We start from the raw sequence: 19567 nt of genomic DNA on the forward strand, positions 1-19567 counted from the left end.
GGGACAAATACTATGATATTCATATTCTCCCTGTTAGATAAATATGATATATGTATCTGCCTCATATCCATACGGGTATCCGTTAAGCATGTAATCCACGGGTTTTACGTTACCCACATATATTTGCTGATATCCATGAATAATATTTTTTTCTAAATTTATTTTTTGAAAAAAATTATATTTTTAGCTTCTTTAAAAGATACAAGAAGTTATTCTCATATAACATCCATATAATTCACTCTTAATTTAATTATAAATTTTCATCACATTAATTTTCTTCTTTTTCACCAAAACAAAATAAGATACAAACATAATATTCATACATTTTATTTTTAACCAAGCCAATAATAGATGTTGTGATTGTAAGTTATGATGGAAGAGCGGAAAAAAGAGGAGTAGGATGAGAGGCATTGGTTCGATAGAGGAAGGATGGCATTGGTTGGTTGGACAGTGAAATTGTTGAAGTGAGGTGTGAGTATTGAAGAGCTTAAATATGAAATGGATAATAGAATTTATATGCAATGTGAAAGGTGTGCTTCAATTTTTTTTTTAAAAATGAAAGTAGTATAATAAGACTACTTTTTTTAGAAGATGAAAAGACAAGGTATAATGAACTAATGAACTAATGATATTGATTTTTTTTTTATAATTTATTAACAGATACGAATATTGGTGGGCATGAGTATCATTAAACTTGCATCCATATTCATTATCAAGCGGGTATTTAAATATCCATTTATTTTATCTATGGATATCTATTAAGCTATTTTTACCATATCCGTAATGGATTTTATCCAACGATATACGCGGGTATGAGTTTTTTTTGTCATCCCTAATCTCAATGTTCAAGTTCTAGAATAGCTCCCTAGAGTCATGTATCAGACTAAAAGTTTCGTCATGAGGATGAGCTAGCAAATTTATGACTAACACTTTGAACTGAATTACTCTAGCAGGAGTTGACGTAAAAAACATATTGGGATGTGCATCTCATTGGCCAATACAAGTCAACCCCTTACTTAGCTTATGTTTCTTTTTGGGTTCGGGCGTAGATCTTATTATCAAACAAAACTCCAAACCCCATAATGTTAAATAACGTTAAATAATATATTAGATAAAAATATAGAAGAAAAATAAAAATAAATAAATAAATAAATATATAAAATAAACAAAGAATAAAACAAACAAAACAATAATCCTAAAATTAAAGGATAGGCTCGACTCTCTTTAGGGAGCAAATATCACTAAGAGAGTTGTCAGCTGTCTCCACACAATAATAATAAATATTTTATCCTTAGAATATTATTCTCAAATAAATATATTTTAAATGAAAAAATGTGATTATGACCAAAATAAAATAAAACTCCAAAACCCATAATGTTAAATAACATTAAAGAACATATAAGATAAAAATAGAGAAGAAAAATAAAAATAAAACAAAAAATAAATAAAACAAGCAAAACAATAATCTTAAAACTACAGGAATGGCTCGACTCTCTTTAGGGAGCAAATATCTCTGGCAGAGTTGTCGACTGTCTCCATACACTAATAATAAATATTTTATTCTTAGAATATTATTCTCAAATAAATTTATTTTAATTGAGTAAATGTGATTATGACCAAAGTATATAAATAATATCTTAAAAATTAAAATAAAATAAGAACATGCTAAAATCAAACATCTTCCTATTTGGTGCAGTATAATATTTGCAGTATTCTTCTCGATTAAATTTGGTGCAGAAGTTATCTTTTGGTGCAGTATAATATTTTTCACCCACATGAATGATGATTTAGTTGTGTTAATTGAAACAAAGGAAAACAATGTTCCCCTTGAAAGTTAAAATTGAGATCAATGTAAACTTAACTCAATGTGTTTATTTTTAGTTTTTATTGATGAAGCCATAATTCATACATAAACTTGTACAGATGTACAGAGCTAGATTTAGAGTGTATTTGTTGGGCAACAACATAGACGTCCTTGGCAACTGCCACTACTCAAACCTCGTCGTTGACATCTCTGTATACAATCTTCATTAGATGATGGACATTCCTGTGAATCAAAACAATCAAATTGGGCGTCGTCACTCATAATTTCTTCATATCTTCTTGCACCACCTACAATCAATATAAATAATTTTTATATGGAGAAAAGTTTTGTGGCATCAATTATATAGTAAGTTATTTTGAAAATATACATGAAAAAAATAGGTAGAGAATAAATAAATGGGTTACCTCGATGCAAAACTGAAGCAATGCAAAGAATTGCAATGAAACAGTATACTCGGTTGATGCCGATAGCCATGTTCTCTTGAAAGATGAATGGACAAACAACGTCGGTAAAGTTATTGTTTATTGAATCTTTTACGGATATTTATATAGCAATTATTAGAGTTTAATAATATGTATTGTGGATGTAAAACACAATCGTTCAATAAAAAACTACCAATTTATTAAATAAATCATTTGAGTCGTATTAAAATGTCATAATGATTTTACGGAATACATATTGTTTATTGAATGATATTTTCTAGAACAATTATGTTTGACTGTAATAAATTAAAGATAGAAACAATATAATTGTGTTTTACATGGATATTGTATTTATAAAAAATGTGTAAAAAACTAACCATAATTAAAAAAATACCATGTTAAAAGAAATATATATTTTCAAAAAACGAATTGTTCATGCTAATAAAGCATATGCTTGTTTTAGTCTTAAAAATAAATGTTTTCTTTGTATTCTAAAAATAATTTTAATGAAAATTTCTTTTAAAATACTAAAGGTTATTTTAAAATTATTTTTCTAATTTAAATCACTAATTTTTACATTCTATAACAAAATGTACGTTATTGAATATTAAACATAGTGAAAATTACAGGATTTTTAAAAAACATGTTTTAAAAATGCTTTTTTTTAAATTTAAAATTAGCTTTAAATTTAATTGATTTTTTAAAATTTTGATATTCAACAAAATTATTAAAAAAAGTAATGAAATAAGTAAACTTATGTTTTAAGAAAACTATTTAGTCTAATTTTTAATTTGAAATTTTAAGAAAAAAAGTTAATTATAAAACATTTTTAAATAAAAACATGTGCATTACTTTTAAAACAATATTAAAGTGTTTCTAGAAATAATATTTCTTTGTGTTTTTTTCATAATGTGTTATAAATATGGGTGTTCGTTATTTGATTTGAGATGATTGGTTAAAAAAAATCTTATCATTAGATCTTTCTCACCATTAGAGCAAACTTCACATTGAAGTTTGTTACCAATTGAGCTAAATCTCATACATTCTACATTATCCTTACATTCACATAATCAACATCAAGAACAACAATCCAGTTCATAATTTTTTAGAGCTAAATCATTGAATAGAAGAAGTAGAAGATCAAAGACGCATACCTCTGTTTTCTTCATCTTCATCACCTTCAAATTTCAGCAAGTTCCAAGACAATCCCCCATCTTGCAGTTCAGAAATTTTTTTCCCTTCTTGTTTGCTAAATTTTTGATACCACAATGTAGCTTGTACGTTGGAGAATAAAAGGCTTAAGGTTTGGTGGCTTGATTTCCCCCATCTCCATTTAATTTAAATTCTTATGATTAGGGTTCATAGGTTTAGTGCCTCAATTTTTCAGAATTGATTAACATTTGGAAATAATTAATGAGAGATTAGGATAAAGAAGGTTGAGAGGAGTAGAAAAGTGATTTTATTTCTTAATTTCGCTCAACTCCGCCGCCTCCGGCGCGGTGGGGCCTGGAGCTCTGGTGGTGATTTTTTTATTGGACATAAATTTGAACGTGATGTGTAGAGAAGTAGAAGTATGCTTGCTGAATTTTTTCTATCTCCCTTGCCAAATTCAATTGGGCATAGGCCCTTAAGCCCACTGTTTGGCTTTTCATACCCATGTTTTGCTTTTGCTCTCATTTGTTGAACCCAATACCAATCACTTGTGTTGGGCCTTATCTAGTAGGGCTAAAGCCTCATTTTTCAAGTTGCACACCCCTTGGTTCATGCACTCCTGCAGATTTAATTGCCTTCATTTTATTTCTGGTTTTTATCTTTATTTTCGCCAATTTTTTCTAGGCACTTAATTCATGAACATGCATATTTTACGACATAGAAAATTCACATATCATGTTTGGTTAGAATATTTTTATTTGTAGGATTTAATTGAATTAATTGTAGGAGTTTCTTTAAATCTTCATTAATTCTATGTCAATGCCTGGTTAATTCATAAAAGATGCATATTAAAAATGGTTAGTTTAATTAGGATAGATTTCTACCTTGGATTTTAATTGAGTTTAGTTTAAAGCTTTCCTCTTTAATTTTCAATTAGAACTCATTAGAAATTAAATCCTTTACTCTTGATTGCATGCATGAATGATTTATTTTGGTTCACTTGAATGATTCTTATATGCATGATTTAGGCCTTGTTTGAAAGGCTTTTTAAAAATAGTTTTTCTGTATTTAAAAACTAAAAACTTTAAAACTTGTTTGTTGAGTTTATTTTTAAAATTTGTTATCCACACCCCAGGGTTATTAAAGGTATGTCCATTCATATCCCATGTTAAAATGACCTCTAATAATGTTAGTTATCTTCCTTAAATCCCAAGTAACACCTCTTCCATCAATTTCTGTTACTCTTATGTAATTATATGAGGACATTTCGTAACCATCCCTTACGATTGTCCATATGATTTCCTAGAACTGAAATCGAATCCGACTTATTCTTCTGTTAGTGTTATCACAAAACTGGCTCCGACGTGTTTGCTTTGTATCTAAGTGAACCCTAATCGGCCTCCGACTTGTGTAAGGTCATGGTTATCCGACCTACTTTCCCTTTTCGTACTCGGATTTCAAAATCTCGGCCCCAGGGAATTCCGGGATGTACACCTGATGATTAGTAAATTAATAAAATACCCATACTCTCGGAAAAATATCAAAATTCAAATATGAAGAATCAATTACACTAACAATTAAATAAAATACTTTATTTAAACTTTCGGGGTGTTACAACTCTCTCCGACTAAAAAGGATTTTTGCCCTCAAAATTTACCTGGAGAAAACAAATCTCGATATGACTCCTTCATACGGCTCTCCAGCTCCTATGTCAAACTCCCTCCGGCAAGTCATCCCCAGACATCCTTCACTAAAGCAATCTCATACCTTATGAGTTGCTTCACTTCTCGATCCTCATGGGTAATGCTACAACAATCATATTTTCTCTCACTTGCACATCGCCCATTTGGATTATATGCCACAGATCAGGAATGTATTTCCAGAGCTAAGACACATGGAAAATATCATGTAGGTTCAAAAGAAACGGTGGCAAGTCCATCATGTAGGAAATAACTCCAATCCTCTGGGAAATCTGACAGGGACCAATTAAACGAGGAGTAAGATTCTTAGACTTCAAAATCGTCCCAACACCATTCATAGGTGTGACCCTCAGAAACTTGTGAACTCTCTCGAAAAATTCAAGAGCCTTTATCCGCTTATCATGATAGTTATTCTTCCTACTCAAACATGCCTTCGTCTTCTCTTATATCATCTCCACTTTCTCTGTAGTCTATTGCATAATTCCTGATCCAAGTACAACACTCTCTTCAGACTTAAACAAGCATAAAAGAGTCCTACACCTTCTCTCATACAACCGTTTGAACAATACCATTCCAATGCTCGAATGATAGTTGTTATTGTATGTAAACTTAATCAATGGCCGAAAAACATCCCAAAAATCTCCTTGACACAAGTCCTTAAAATATCCTCCAAAGACTAGATATTCCTCTCATTCTGACCATCGGTCTATGGACGCTCTTGGATTTTGTTAGCTATTTTAGAACAAACCCAAGGTCACGAGTCACAGATGAAACTTTATCATCATATCAGGCCTACCCCAATTTATAATGAAATCCCAAAGGGTCTCCCTTACACATGGTTTTCGTATAGACGAAGTCTCAACTAGGGATGTAAATGGATATCCATGGGGACAAATACTATGATATTCATATTCTCCCTGTTAGATAAATATGATATATGTATCTGCCTCATATCCATACGGGTATCCGTTAAGCGTGTAATCCACGGGTTTTACGTTACCCACATATATTTGCTGATATCCATGAATAATATTTTTTTTCTAAATTTATTTTTTGAAAAAAATTATATATTTTGCTTCTTTTAAAGATACAAGAAGTTATTCTCACATAACATCCCTATAATTCGCTCTTAATTTAATTATAAATTTTCATCACATTAATTTTCTTCTTTTTCACCAAAACAAAATAAGATACAAACATAATATTCATACATTTTATTTTTAACCAAGCAAATAATAGATGTTGTGATTGTAAGTTATGATGGAGGAGCGGAAAAAAGAGGAGTAGGATGGGAGGCATTGGTTCGACAGAGGAAGGATGACATTGGTTGGTTGGACAGTGAAATTGTTGAAGTGAGGTGTGAGTATTGAAGAGCTTAAATATGAAATGGCTAATAGAATTTATATGCAATGTGAAAGGTGTTCTTCAATTTTAAAAAAAAATGAAAGTAGTATAATAAGACTACTTTTTTTAGAAGATGAAAAGACAAGGTAGTATAATAGATACGAATATTGGTGGGCATGAGTATCATTAAACTTGCATCCATATTCATTAACAAGCGGGTATTTAAATATCCATTTATTTTATCTATGGATATCTATTAAGCTATTTGTACCATATCCGTAATGGATTTTATCCAACGATATACGCGGGTATGAGTTTTTTTTGTCATCCCTAATCTCAATGTTCAAGTTCTAGAATAGGTCCCTAGAGTCATGTATCAGACTAAAAGTTTCGTCATGAGGATGAGCTAGCGAATTCATGACTAACACTTTGAACTGAATTACTCTAGGAGGAGTTGACGTAAAAAACATATTGGGATGTGCATCTCATTGGCCAATACAAGTCAACCCCTTACTTAGCTTATGTTTCTTTTTGGGTTCGGGCGTAGATCTTATTATCAAACAAAACTCCAAACCCCATAATATTAAATAACGTTAAATAATATATAAGACAAAAATAGAGAATAAAAAAAAATAAAGAAAAAAATAAATAAAAGAAATAAACAAAGAATAAAACAAACAAAACAATAATCCTAAAATTAAAGGATAGGCTCGACTCTCTTTAGGGAGCAAATATCACTAAGAGAGTTGTCAGTTGTCTCCACACAATAATAATAAATATTTTATCCTTAGAATATTATTCTCAAATAAATATATTTTAAATGAATAAATGTGATTATGACCAAAATAAAATAAAACTCCAAAACCCATAATGTTAAATAACATTAAAGAACATATAAGATAAAAATAGAGAAGAAAAATAAAAATAAAATAAATAATAAATAAAACAAGCAAAACAATAATCCTAAAACTAAAGGAATGGCTCGACTCTTTTTAGGGAGCAAATATCTCTGGCAGAGTCGCCGACTGTCTCCATACAATAATAATAAATATTTTATTCTTAGAATATTATTCTCAAATAAATTTATTTTAATTGAGTAAACGTGATTATGACCAAAGTATATAAATAATATCTTACAAATTAAAATAAAATTAGAACATGCTAAAATCAAACATCTTCCTATTTGGTGCAGTATAATATTTGCAGTATTCTTCTCGATTAAATTTGGTGCAGAAGTTATCTTTTGGTGCAGTATAATATTTTTCACCCACATGAATGATGATTTAGTTGTGTTAATTGAAACAAAGGAAAACTATGTTCCCCTTGAAAGTTAAAATTGAGATCAATGTAAACTTAACTCAATGTGTTTATTTTAAATTTTTATTGATGAAGCCATAATTCATACATAAACTTGTACAGATGTACAGAGCTAGATTTAGAGTGTATTTGTTGGGCAACAACATAGACGTCCTTGGCAACTGCCACTACTCAAACCTCGTCGTTGACATCTCTGTATACAATCTTCATTAGATGATGGACATTCCTGTGAATCAAAACAATCAAATTGGGCGTCGTCACTCATAATTTCTTCATATCTTCTTGCACCACCTACAATCAATATAAATAATTTTTATATGGAGAAAAGTTTTGTGGCATCAATTATATAATAAGTTATTTTGAAAATATACATGAAAAAAATAGGTAGAGAATAAATAAATGGGTTACCTCGATGCAAAACTGAAGCAATGCAAAGAATTGCAATGAAACAATATACTCGGTTGATGCCGATAGCCATGTTCTCTTGAAAGATGAATGGACAAACAACGTCGGTAAAGTGATTGTTTATTGAATCTTTTACGGATATTTATATAGCAATTATTAGAGTTTAATATTCTGTATTGTGGATGTAAAACACAATCGTTCAATAAAAAACTACCAATTTATTAAATAAATCATTTGAGTCGTATTAAAATGTCATAATGATTTTACGGAATACATATTGTTTATTGAATGATATTTTCTAGAACAATTATGTTTGACTGTAATAAATTAAAGATAGAAAACAATATAATTGTGTTTTACATGGATATTGTATTTATAAAAAATGTGTAAAAAACTAACCATAATTAAAAAAATACCATGTTAAAAGAAATATATATTTTCAAAAAACGAATTGTTCATGCTAATAAAGCATATGCTTGTTTTAGTCTTAAAAATAAATGTTTTCTTTGTATTCTAAAAATATTTTTTATGAAAATTTCTTTTAAAATACTAAAGGTAATTTTAAAATTATTTTTCTAATTTAATTCACTTATTTCTACATTCTATAACAAAAATGTACATTATTGAATATTAAACATAGTGAAAATAACATGATTTTAAAAAAAACATGTGTTAAAAATGCTTTTTTGATTTTTTAAAATTTTGATATTCAACAAAATTATTAAAAAGTAATGAAATAAGTAAACTTATGTTTTAAGAAAAATATTTATTCTAATTTTTTATTTGAAATTTAAAAAAAAAAGTTATTCATATAACATTTTTAAATAAAAACATATACATTACTTTTAAAACAATATTAAAGTGTTTCTAGAAATAGTATTTCTTTGAATTTTTTTCCATAATGTGATATAAATAAGGTTGTTCGTTGTTCGATATGAGATGATTGGTTAAAAAAATCTTATCATTAGAGTTTTCTCACCATTAGAGCTAACTTCACATTGAAGTTTGTCATCAATTGAGCTAAACCTCATATATTCTACATTATCCTTACATTCACATAATCAACATCAAGAACAACAATTAAGTTTATAACTTTTTAGAGCTAAATCATTGAAGAGAAGAAGTAGAAGATCAAAGAAGCATACCTCTGTTTTCTTCATCTTCATCACCTTCAAATTTCAGCAAGTTTCAAGACAATCCTCCATCTTGCAGTTCGGAAAATTGTATCCCTTCTTGTTTGCTGAATTTTTGATACCATAATGTAGCTTGTGCATTGGAGAATAAAAGCCCCAAGGTTTGGTGGCTTGATTTTCCTCCATTTCCATTTGATTTCAATTGGGTTTAGGCCCTTAAGCCCACTGTTTGACTTTTTATACCCTTGTTTTGCTTATGTTGTCATTTGTTGAACCCAATACCGACCATTTATGTTTGGGCCTTATCTGTTAGGCACAAAGCCTCATTTTCCAAGTTTCACACCCCTTGGTTCATGCACCCCTGCAGATTAAATTGCTTTCATTTTATTTCTTGTTTTTATCTTTCTTTTTGCCAATTTTTGCTATGGACTTAATTCATGAACATGCATATCTTAATTCATGTTAATTCATAGAAAATTATGTGATTAGAATATTTTCCTTTGTAGGATTTAATTGAATTAATTGTAGGAGTTTCTTTAAATCTTCATCAATTCTATGTCAATGCCATGTTTGACCATATTTTGTACATACTTTTCATTGGTAAATACCACTCATTCAAATACTTTTGTGGTTTCAATGGCCACTTCCTTAATCAAATTTTTTTCATAACCTTTAGCTATTAGGTTTGAGTTATCCTTGAGGTAGATGTAATACTCACCTATATCCTTATTGGTGGACAATGAGTCTTCCATGCTTATTATAGGGTTAACCCCTCACTAGCATGTTGAGGATATCCTCACATGGTGGATTTGTGGTTTTAGGTTGAGTTTTCTCCCTTGGATAACAAAAGACCTTAAGGCTTTTGGACCAATCACTTCACCAACTCATTTTGAGATTTTTACCCCGAACTACGAGGTTTTGATCCTAATCTTTTAAGATGGTACGTAGGCAATGGGTTTATCCATCCAAACACAAAATGTAAATAATTTGTATATTCTCTTCTCATCTCTTCAATCATGTTTGCATAAACAAATTTTCACAAAAATACCAACCTTACAACAAGTGTGAAAAGGGCTCCCTAAGAGTACCTAGGATGTTTTGGATGCTTAAAACCTTCCCATTGCATAACCAACCCCCTTACCCCGATCTCTGACATTTTTACTAGTTTTTGATTCAATAAAACTTTTAGGTTTTTGTTCTCTTTCTAACCATTCCTTTGGATAAATAGAAGTGCGGTGGCGACTCGACTTGTATGATTTACCTTAGATTTAGTCAATATCTCTAATGGTAACGAATACCCCGCTACAATAGTCAAATACATGATCAACGATCTTCCTTCAACAGGTGGAGACAGAATCGGAGGTTTAAGCAAATATTATTTGATACTATCAAAAGCTTTCTGGCAGTCCTCGGTCCAATCACAAGACTGATCTTTCCGAAGAAGCTTGAATATAGGCGCACATGTGGCAGTCATGTGGGAAATGAATATGGTGATATAATTCAAGTGGCCGAGAAAACCTCTGAATTGCTTCTCAGTTTTGGGCGCATGCATCTCCTGTATTGCTTTGACCTTGGCAGGATCAACTTCAATACCCTTCTCACTGACAATAAAGCCCAACAACTTACCAGAACAAACACCAAAAGTAAACTTATTGGGATTCAAGCGGAGTTTATACTTCCTCAAGGAATAGCTTCAACAAATGCTCAACATGTTTTTCTTCATCAATGGATTTAGCAATCGTGTCACCGACATAAACTTCTATCTCTTTATGCATCATATCATGAAAAAGAGTAGTCATTGCTCTCTGGTAAGTTGTACCAACATTCTTTAGACCGAAAGACATCACTCTATAACAGAATGTTCCCCAGGGTGTAATGAATGTGGTCTTTTCCATGTCTTCGGGTGCCATCTTGATTTGATTATATCTGGAAAATCCATCCATAAACGAAAAGACTTTGAATTTAGCAGTATTGTCTACCAACATATCAATATGTGGCAGAGGGAAATCATCTTTCGGACTGGCTTTATTCAAATCTCTATAGTCAACACACATGCAGACTTTCCCATCTTTCTTCGGCACATGCACAATATTGGCCACCCATTACGGATACTCAGCGGTCACAAGGAAACCAACATCAATCTGCTTCTGAACTTCCTCTTTGATATTCACAGTTCTTCTCAATTTCTGCTTGACTGGCGGGAATTCTGGCTTCAACGATAATCTATGCTCCACAATCTTAGAATCCAACCCAGGCATGTCTTGATAGGACCAAGCAAACACATCTAAATATTCTCGAAGAAGATCAACCAACCCCTTCTTAGAATCTGGACACAATCGAGACCCAATCTTGACTTCCTTCACATCATCCTCGGAGCCCAAGTTGACAAGCTCAATATGCTCTTCAAATGGCTGAATAATCTTTTCATCTTGCTCAAGAAGATGAGACAATTCATCACTCACTTCTACATCACTTTCCTCCTCGGCCTCAAACACAGGTGTAGCACCTCAAATTTGAACCCTACCTTTTATGCATACATTTTCATTTTTTAGGTCATTAACATAACAAAGTCCATTGCATAGCATTGCATGGCCATTTGCCCAAGTGCAAGTTCCTCAGACAAATTAGGTCAAACTGGTCAGGAGATCAGGTCAAACAAGCAAGCTTGTGCAATTTCCATTGAGACAAGGCCCTAAGATTGGTTTATCAAGTTCATATGGTCTAAGGATCATTTTGAAGAGATTTGGACAAAGATTGGATGATCAAAGCTCAACAGTCAAGCTGAATTTCCTCAGAAACCCTAGAAAGTCAATTGTGGTCAACTGTGCCTGATTTTATGGATTGGAAAGTGTGAGATGGTTTGAAAGGCCTCATTCATGTCCATATAAGTCTCATTTGACATATCAAAGACCAAGGTTGAAGAATTGGAGGTCAGACAAAAAGTTTCCAAAAATAGCAGGTGACCTGTAATTTCAACTGCCCAAAATGGAAAGTTTTTCTCCTCAAAATTACTTCATCATACAAGCTTCAAATGGAATTTTGTCCAACATGAAAGTTGAAGATCTTGTTCTCACCTTTCCAAAAAGTCCAAGAACATGAAATTCCCATGTGTGGTTGGCAAGATATGATCAAATCATTTTCAGAAAATGGTGAACTTCAAAAGGCCATAACTCATGAACCATTTGGCCAAATTGGGTGATTCTTTTTTGAGCAAGTCACATTTGACATGAACTTTCATGATGCATCATTACATTTCATCAAAAATCAACACATAAAAAGGTCATTTTTCAAGTGGACTAATTTGAAATTTGGTGGGAAAAATAGTGATTTTCAAAAATACAAGTCCTTTGCATTTCAAACCTTTTCCAACACATTCTAAATGACCAATATGACTTGCTCAAACTGATTTTCTACTGTTACATTGGTTGCATCTTGAAAAGGGCATTTTGGCCAAAACTCATGAAAATTCATTTTGCTTAATCACTTCCAATTTGCTTAATCATGATTACTAACTGGATTAACACGTGGTATAAGTGCATAATCATAACAAAAATTGATAATCACAAATCATTTTCTCAGATCCAAACAAAAAATTCACAAATTCTCTCAATTTTCTCCATTTTTCTTCACACTTTTTTCCTTTGTTCATCAAGAATTCATCTCTTTTCGTGCTATCTTTTGTGTTGTTCATCATTAACAGGTGGAGTTGTACATCTGTTTGAACGAATTGGTGGAAGAAACTTGAAGAAATCCAACTGTTGCAACCGTGAGCTCGCATGGCAGTTTGAAGATTCTCCATCATCCAAGCATTTTTTAGCTGAGCAATCACCTCCATACACCTCCTACATCACTCTAGGCGATCTGTTTCGCATCATTTGGACCTGAAACGATCGATTCCAACAGCTGCTTCATCAAGAGGTAAAAATTCAAAACCTCTAATTCATGAAATCAACATGTGGCTTAGGTAGATCCTTCAACATAGAGTAGAATGAAACTTGAATCGTGCATTTTCGTTGAATATTCATGGAGAAATCTGGATCTAAAGTTTGGATAGCAAAACATTTCTTGATCGAATCTTTTTGTATACTGAATTTTGGATAAAATCGTGATGATATTCGTAATCCTTGTTAAAAGACGAATCCAACCATATATAGTTTGTGCATTTCCATGAAGATTTGGTCATTGTGATGATTTCTGCTCAAGAACATGATGAACACTCTATTTTTCCTTCCAAAACGCGTGTTTGATCCATTTGGCCTGGCTTTGTTTCAAATATTGTGTTTCCCGCGTGCACTGGCCACTCACATGATGACAGCTCCGTTAATGAAACGGGGCGTTTCGCCCCTGGCTGCACATAATTACGAAATTGCCACTAGCGCCATTTTATTTCATTTAAATCATTAAATCTTTATTTCATTTTTTCACCAAACTTCAAAAAATCATAAAATGTTCATGGATGATCCAAATTAAGTGAGGATTTTTGCATTCATCTCCAATTTCTCTCTAGTTTTTTTTAGGTATGATAGTCAAAGTTGTGTCTGGCTGATTTTTTGACTTTGCCTAATGCCTTTGATCATGTATGCTTTGTGCATCATGCTCACTCTTTCATTCATAAAATAATGATGCCTTATCCAAAATGTTTGAAATTTTATATGCACATTCTTGACTCTTTCCTGGTGATTTTGATGTATAGTTTGCTAATTTTGAGTTTCTGGATTGATAGATATGGTGTGATCAAGTTGAGTGTGACAATGTATGTCTCACTATGTTATGTCAACTTCATGAATTTTGTTTCCATGCTTATTGAATGCCATTTGTTCTGGATTTTTGCATGTGATTCCATCTGGATGTTAGGTCTAACCATGATTGTTTGTGGATTTTGTTGATCCATTTCCTATTTGGTTGGTATTTTTGTTTGCTGTTTAGTCATTTTCAGGTTTTTCTTGAGTGATCAACTTCCATGACTTGTAAAATTCACATGCCTTATCATATGAAGCTGAAATTTTGTGGATTGATTCTTAGCATGTCTAACTTCATTTTGACTTTGGAGTGACTCATTTATCTTATGTCATTTCTGTTTTACACTTGCCTAAAGTCGATACATGATTTGTGGCTTTGTTTGTACTCATTTTTGCATACCATGACTTCCTGATTTTAATTTCCTTACTTCCCATTATCCAAATACCATGAAATTTGATATGCTGCTCATTGAATGTGTCTTGTTTAAGCTGGAATTTTCCTGGAATTTATTGAGCTATTTTTGATATTGGTTTGAGGGTGATCATTCTGTTAGCTCCAATGTGATTCCAAAATGCATAGTTTGGCATGTTTTGTGTATGAAATGGATTTGGTGCATAGTTTTTACATGAGACCAATTAGACTTTGTTCTTGCTTGATTAATCTTGACTTTGATCAATTTTCATTTTCTGTTTTGAATTTTTCACCTCCTTTTGACCCTAGGCTTGTCCTAGTGGTCTTACTTCTCACATTTGAGTTGTTTTTTCAGGTTAAAGAAGCAATTGCTTTAAGGAGTTTAATTCAAGTTGATTGAGTTTGGTTTAATTGATTGTGATGAACTAACTTGTTCTATTTTGTAGGATGCTTAGCTCACTTGCCTTGAGCTTGTGCTTTGCGCATGTGATTGATAGTGTTGACTGTGGATTCTTATTTGCTTGTTTTGACTTTGTGATTGGTATACTGACTGTATTTGATTGATTTCAGGTACATTAGTTGCTAATAGTTCTCTGAGAACTTGCTGTTGCTTTGCTTTGCTTAAGCATTGAGGTAGAATCTCTTGTCTCCATGTAGTCTGGAAAACCTGGCCTGTTACTTGGCCAGGCACCTGTCTGAAGTCCTCCTTAAGAGGCAATGTTTGTGATTGTTTATTTTTGTCCCCAAGCAGATAAAGACCTTTGTTAAGGCAATTGGAGGATAAAAGAGATATGCAATCTATCTCCCGCTATTCTGTTGAGTCATCCCTCTGCTCACACCACTGTGTTGATGCATTGGGATACTAACCCAAGATCTTGTACAGTTGTACAGTTGTGTCAGTGTCGTAAGTGTAGAAGGGTTCCCACTTTCTGGACCCACACTTCATTGTCTGAAAGCTCTCCCTGACCAGGGATAAGAGCTGTGAAGTCTAATCTTCACTCACCTTTCATCTGGCTTCACCTTGACTCTCAATGTCAAGGTTAAGAGCTAACCTCACCTTGATACAGAGGCTTGTTTGTCGAGGTTGACATGACCCCTTGACTAAAGCCTAGCCTTGATGTTTGAGCCCCTTGTTGGTGTGTTTATTTCATGCTGTATGTGTTTGTGTGGTGTGATTGTATCCCCTAGGTTTGCTAGACTCCGCCTAGTCTCGTTTGCATGACAATTAAGGTAGCAAGGTTCCTTCGTATAGGACTTCCTTTCTTGCTTGAGCTTTCTTAAAACACAAACAAACATTATCCCCTCTTAAGGATACGTCCACTCCTTCTACTACAGGTGAGTAAGTCTCCAAAGGTCGAGCATCCGGTAGATTGCGTAGTGACGTTATCCACTTAAAAAACACAAACCAACAGGAATAGTTTAGTCGAACTACGGAAACTCTGATTCTCATGTCCAGATGAGATACGTAGGCACGAGATGCGATGTCTTGTCGAGTTTGACTGACGACTAACACTAATTCTCTTCTCTCGCCCTCGTTGCGATTGAGATCTTCCCTTTCTCTTTCCCTAGTTGCAATCGAGACCCTTCTTGTCTCTGTGTGTGTCAGGAGATGGATGTAAGCCTAGCGATTGGCATTCCGTATCCTCTTGTTGTGTGCTTGGAAGCCGATGTAAGTCCAGCGATTGGCATTCGGGTTCCAGTGTGGGTGTGTTTGGTTCGGAAGCTGATGTAAGTCCAGCAATTGGCATTCAGGTTCCATGTTTGCCCGTGTTTGTGTTGTTTTGTTTGGCGTGCGTGAGCCGAGCTACGGATGCTCTGATTATTCTTCGTCCAAGAAGATACGTATGCAGAGGACGCGACATCCTCGCGAGCATGTTTTTTCCCCAGTCCGAACTACTTTGACTCTGATGTCTATGCTTGATAGACTAAGTAGGCCCAGGATGCGATATCATGCCGAGTCAGTCTTGTTTGTTTTCTTGTGTCTCTTTCAGCCTGTGTAAATGTTTATTTGAGCAGTGTTTTAGCAACCATTTTCCTTCCTATTGTGCGTGGACCCCGTCGAGTACGACGGATGCGTAGGGGTGCTAATACCTTCCCTTCGCATAACCGACTCCCGATCCCATTCTCTTTGGTCGCGAGACCATGCTTTTTCCAGGTTTACTCTGAGCGTTTCCTTTCCCTCTTTTGGGATAAATAACGCACGGTGGCGGCTCTGTTGTTCTTGTTTCCCGCCGGTTTTTCGCGTAATGCGACAGCTGGCGACTCTGCTGGGGATCCTAGAGAAGTTGACCTCTTGCTGGTCCATCTTCCCTAAGCGAGTCTCTCCTAGCGCTCTCTAGGATAGGGTTTTGGTTGCTATTTGCTGTCATTTATTGCATGCATGACTATTATGTTGTATATATGTGCATATTTATTTGCATGCATCATACTATCGTGTTGCCGTCCTCTGTGCAGGTGGTTTCTCTGTTTGGGGTGGGTGTTCTGAGTGGGGCTAAAACCCAGGCCCGAGTATACACCTAGGATTAGTGTGGTCTCATGTTGCCTCCTTCATGTTAGGTCAACATGTGTTTGGCAACATGATGTACCACAAGTCGGACGAGGTTCTTTTGAGGGAACTCTTCCTTTGTGGGGTACTCCACTCTGGTTGAGTCACCTCACCTGAGCTATTGACTCTGGTGACCGATCATTCTCGGATCTTTGATTGAGACGATCTTAAGAGAGCTACAACGGCACACCCGAAAGGGCAAACCCGTTGAGTATCTTTGCCCGATCGTCGAGATCATTGTCCGCCTTAGGATGACCTGATTAGAATTTACCTGTGAGGGGAGGGTTGATTCTTACAGATGCATGTTCTGATGGTGACTTTGTTGGTGACTATTGGTTGATCAGAGTCCTATTTATGAGTCGGATTTATGGATCTATTTCTGGACGCCGGAGGTTTGATCCTGGCATTGATTGTAGGGTTCCGTTTATTTCGGATCCCTGGGCTGAATTCAAGGATGCTCAGATGTGGATATGGTTCAGTTGACTTGGGTTCAGATGGACTTTGGGTTTCAGACGAAGTTGTGATGCCAGAATGCAAGCTGAAGCTTCGATCCCGTGCCACGTGATACTCAGCCGACCAGTCTTGGCTCCCTCATTTGCATCATAGCATGTTTATTTTCAAAAAAATATGTATAATGATGCATGAAAAAAAAGGTTAACTTGCATACACATCACGCACATCATACACATATCATCTTGCATAACAGGTGTTCTCGTTCTCGACTTCTCACTCCGGTTCCTATGTCAGGCAGGATAGCTGATCGAAGACCGCACCGGTATTCCACCAGACTCAATCAACAGCGAAGCATGGATCAGGTTCAGAATGAGTTAGCTGAGATGAGGGCGAACATGGCCCAATTCATGACGATGATGCAAGGGGTCGCTCAAGGTCAGGAGGAGCTCTGTGCTTTGGTTCAGAGACAAGAGACGGTTATTCAGGCGTCTAACCATGGTTCACCTGCTGGTATTCCCGTGCCTGAGGATATCAATGTTGCTGCTGCTCCCGTTCATGACTATGCTATGGGAGATGAACTCAGAGGGATAAGAATCAACGGACAACCTCTTGCTGCAGAGACTGTCAACGCCAGAGCTACCCGGGCTCCGGTTCGTCATCCAGCTCCGATTGTCGACAAACAAGAGGACATGTTCACAATGCTGAGTGAGGATGAGGATGTGGTCAGAGTTGAGGATAGGGATCGCAAGGTTGATGCCCTGGCTGAGAGAATTCGTGCAATGGAGTGTCAAAACTCTCTTGGTTTTGACGTGACAAATCTGGGGTTGTTGGAAGGCCTGAGAATTCCCCACAAGTTCAAAGCACCTACTTTTGACAAGTACAATGGTACTTCTTGCCCTCGCACTCATGTGCAGGCATATTACCGGAAAATCTCTGCGTATACAGACGATGAAAAAATGTGGATGTACTTTTTCCAAGATAGTCTATCTAGGGCTTCTTTGGATTGGTACATGGAGCTCAAGAGAGATTCGATCCGATGCTGGAGGGATTTGGGAGAAGCTTTCCTCAGACAGTATAAGCATAACATGGATATGGCGCCTAGCCGGACTCAGCTGCAGAGTCTGTGTCAGAAAAACAATGAAAGCTTTAAAGAGTACGCCCAGAGGTGGCGTGAGCTTGCTGCGAGAGTTCAACCCCCTATGCTGGAGAGGGAGTTGACAGACATGTTTATTGGCACACTTCAGGGTGTTTTTATGGACCGAATGGGGAGTTGCCCATTTGGAAGCTTCTCTGATGTTGTCATATGCGGGGAGAGGACTGAGAGCTTGATCAAGGCTGGGAAGATCAGTGATGCTGGTTCCTCTTCATCCAAGAAACCTTTCTCTGGGGCACCTCGCCGTAGAGAGGGTGAAACCAACGCTGTTCAGCACCGCCGAGGGCCGAACAGAAATCAAAATCAATACAGACAGGTTGCTGCAGTGACCATTCCTGCACCTCAACAACGTCAACCTCCGCAACAACCGAGACAACAACAACAACAACAACAACAACGTCCTTATCAGCCGAGGCAGAGGCTTCCTGATAGACGGTTTGATCCACTGCCAATGACCTATGCTGAGTTACTGCCTGAGTTGCTCAGATTAGGTTTTGTCGAGTTGAGAACCATCGCTCCGCCAACTGTTTTTCCACCTGGGTATGATGTTAATATCCGGTGCGATTTCCATTCTGGGGCACCAGGGCATAATATTGAGAAATGTCGGGCTTTTCAACATAAAGTCCAGGATTTGATCGATGCCAAGACGATCAACTTCGCCCCTGTGCCTAATGTTGTGAACAATCCCATGTCGGCGTATGGTGCTCATCGGGTAAACTATGTTGAGAGTGAAGCTGAAGATCTGGTTGTCCGGGTTGACGAGATTCAGACTTCACTGCTTGTGGTTAAAGACCGTCTGCTGGAAGGTGGTGTTCATCCGGGTTGTGATGAAAACTGTGTGGGCTGTGCAAAAGCTGAGAATGGGTGTGAACTGTTGAGGGCTGGTATACAGAGGCTGATAGATGAAGGCTGTGTGCAGTTTGGTAGGGCTGACAACAGAGATCGTGGGGCAGTGTCTACTGTCACA

The 19567-nt window shown here is 35.3% G+C and overlaps 1 long non-coding RNA gene across 3 annotated transcripts; it reads right to left on the reverse strand.

The window, feature by feature from the left end:
• Positions 1-1852: 1852 nt before the first annotated feature.
• LOC127083134 (uncharacterized) lies at positions 1853-8303 on the reverse strand. Of its 3 annotated transcripts, none has more exons than XR_007788314.1 (2): positions 8169-8303; positions 1853-2112 (listed from the first exon to the last, which is right to left on the reverse strand). It is a non-coding gene; the product is annotated as an uncharacterized LOC127083134 (long non-coding RNA). The 3 variants fall into 3 exon arrangements; XR_007788315.1 differs by lacking the exon at positions 8169-8303 and adding an exon at positions 2230-2360; XR_007788313.1 differs by lacking the exon at positions 1853-2112 and adding an exon at positions 7792-8051.
• Between the last annotated feature and the right edge of the window lie 11264 nt (positions 8304-19567).

The sequence above is a fragment of the Lathyrus oleraceus genome, chromosome 5 (genome assembly GCF_024323335.1).
Source record: "Lathyrus oleraceus cultivar Zhongwan6 chromosome 5, CAAS_Psat_ZW6_1.0, whole genome shotgun sequence".
Taxonomy (NCBI): domain Eukaryota; kingdom Viridiplantae; phylum Streptophyta; class Magnoliopsida; order Fabales; family Fabaceae; genus Lathyrus; species Lathyrus oleraceus.